This window comes from Opisthorchis viverrini (assembly GCF_000715545.1).
Source record: "Opisthorchis viverrini unplaced genomic scaffold opera_v5_148, whole genome shotgun sequence".
Taxonomy (NCBI): domain Eukaryota; kingdom Metazoa; phylum Platyhelminthes; class Trematoda; order Opisthorchiida; family Opisthorchiidae; genus Opisthorchis; species Opisthorchis viverrini.
This window is the reverse complement of record NW_008751805.1, coordinates 952,998-955,695: the sequence shown is the minus strand read 5'-3', so window position 1 is coordinate 955,695 and position 2,698 is coordinate 952,998. Positions and strand designations below refer to the sequence as shown.

Sequence of the window (2,698 nt, the reverse complement as noted above, 5' to 3'; positions counted from 1 at the left end):
TTTTCGAGGTCTACCACGTGGACACTTGATAACCAGAGAGAGACCCACGGGTATGACCAATGTTCTCCAGAAGGAGCCGATTAAAGCAGCGTCTCCTAATCAGTCCAGAGATGTGTCGGACGTTGTAATCTAAAAATGTGGTACTACACGCAGACTCAGTTCGAAGAACTGATCAATCTTGGTAGCGTACACTTACACCAACCAGTGAGTACACTTCGTTTAGTTGTCAACCGACTTGGCAATTCAGAATTCTGAGAAAAACAGTCTATTTCCAGTATAACATTGCTTAAACCTGATAGAATGATAGCTGTTCATAAGCCATGCAACATACCATTTGTTATGCTCCTGTTGTGGCGTTCGATTTTTCAGGCAATGTGAACCTATTACACTCGTACACATTTTGTGCGCTCATTTTTTCTAAAATTTTTATATCAAGGCCATAAAGGCTCAGACAAACATTGCGTACAAAATATTTTACTCTATAAGCGTCCTGCTTTGGAGAATTTGAGCTCATGGCTGTTTGGTGCCGATAATGACAAACTTTAGGTTGGTATGATCGTACACCTTAAAAATGGACTTGAAATTGTACCCAAAAGTGTTTATTGAAGAGCAAGGGATAATTGTAAATGAATACAAGAATCCATGGAAATATTATTTCACATGTCGTCTGCATGCAAACAGATAGTAGGGCCAGATCAGCTCGGTTTGTTTTTGAGAACGCAGTGAAGATTATAAGTTTTGAACAGCGAGCCTCAAACTTTGACGTGGTGTATGTCCCAACCTAAGGATAAGTCGATGCTACGAGACCTTGGAATAAAGCGGAGGTCAACGGCAATCAGACCCCGGAGTCAGAATGACCGCCAAACGGACTACGAGGTTTGGAAAATAAAGAGAGGCCAAATTCAGGGGCGCAAAATAAATCACCAGATAAAACCTGACTACTTGAAAAGTTCGAAAAATAGGGGTGCGCACTGACTTCCTAAAATAGAAAGTATCCTATTGAGCCATGAACTATAACTGCCCAAACAAACTGGAGAAATGGGAACAACGCTCGTTTCACTTCCACACCCGAGGTATTATTGCCACAAGGAAAAGCTCGCGGATTGTATGGCAACGAATCTAGTCCTTTTGTAGAAGCTAGAGTGCATGGGTTAATAAACGTTAGCCTAATCCCTCGTGTCCTTGCTACATTTATGTCAATCAGCTGGAATGTTTCTACCGAGATTTGCCTCTTAGTTGAGCTGGTTGGATGTTTGGTTGAATCCAACAGGGAAGGGTGTCTGACTGGTTACTGTGATAACTCAGGAAAACGAATAGCAGACGGATAGTAACCGAAGTGAATTCAGCGCAAACGACGCTTAATCCATCTTTTGTAAGCCTATCGATGTTATACCTGAAAAGGTCGATAGGAATGGAAACGAAGAGGCCTAGGTGAAAAGTCGGTTTGGTCCTGATGACCACGTAGAATTAGATAACAGGTAGCTCAAAGTTTGAAGCTAGATAAAATTTCCGCAGAATCCAGGACAGCTCACTGAACAGTTGGATTTGTTTATCTGAAGTACACGAGGATTATGTACGGCTCTATGTAACTAGAATCGATCTATATAAGGAGCCATATTGGACATGAAACCACATCACTATAGAGAGCAGTTGGGAAAACTAACCATAGCTGCCTCACAGTGATGGTGAGAGCCACTTCTGCAGGCGGTGGGTAATTCGGCCTCCCTCAGCAGTGGCAACTAGGCACCGAAAGAATCCTACAGCTGAACCATATTTTATTACCTATAGCCGAGTAGACAATCGATGTTGGTGTTTCAGCGGAAGCACTGGCAATCGGTATTCCTTTGTCCTACCTACAGCGTGAGCAAATACCAAAATATCGTTAGACGTAGCATCTTTGTGCTATTCTTTTCCGTCATTGTGCTGGCGGCACAGATAGACAGAAAACCAGTTGTTAGAAGAGGCACGACAAGAAACGACGAGGAACTCACCACTAGAAATTCACAGCTCGCAGTAGTTGGATTCTTCATGCCCATTTGAAGATAGATGTCTTCCGTGGTAACTGACTGCTTATAAAACAGTTCGTACCTGCGGAAAATGGCAGTAGCAATGCGGAAAATAGATTCTACGCGGAAAAAAATGACAACGCTTGGACGAACTGCTCCATATAATGGCGTAGAACTTTTGTTGGAATTGCAGTCTGACTGGGCTTTGTGTAGTTTGTTTTCCTTCATCCATCCAACCATTGCAGGCGTAAAATACATGTTTGTGCGATTTCCGTTACCAGAAGAAGTCACCCGAAAGTACAAACAAAGCTGCTTCCTTTTAAGAGTTTTCATTTCTCAGAATGATTCGGCTGTTTAGGAAATCCCAACAGAACAGCCAACCATGATCCCTCCAGAGGCGTGGCCTCTTCAAAGACGGAAATCATTACGTTTCGGTTTGTTAACCAAGCAACATCATCATCATCGACAGCATGACATCGGTGTTCAAAACCGATGCTTCACTGCCGTACAACCATGATTTAATTGAAAGCCTTATTGCAAAGAAAAGAGCAAAGCAGGACGGGGAAGGGACTTAGTGCTAGCTTACCAGAATCATTCCAAGGTGTTTATACCTCAAAACATCCACTCAGGCGATCTGGATAGAAACGGACAACAAGAACGCCACCGACATCGGTTGACAGCCATATATTTTA

At 42.8% G+C, this 2,698-nt stretch overlaps 2 protein-coding genes across 2 annotated transcripts in view; one reads left to right on the top strand and one right to left on the bottom strand.

Moving 5' to 3' along the window:
* T265_06862 (hypothetical protein) overlaps nucleotides 1-2,698 on the top strand; it is a gene marked incomplete at both ends in the record, with an annotated part of 63,925 nt that overhangs the window by 13,077 nt on the left and 48,150 nt on the right. The window lies entirely within an intron of this gene.
* The window catches only part of T265_06863 (hypothetical protein), a gene marked incomplete at both ends in the record, with an annotated part of 41,137 nt that overhangs the window by 2,224 nt on the left and 36,215 nt on the right, over nucleotides 1-2,698 (bottom strand). The window contains one exon of the mRNA XM_009172245.1: nucleotides 1,992-2,088. The remainder of the gene's footprint in view (nucleotides 1-1,991; nucleotides 2,089-2,698) is intronic.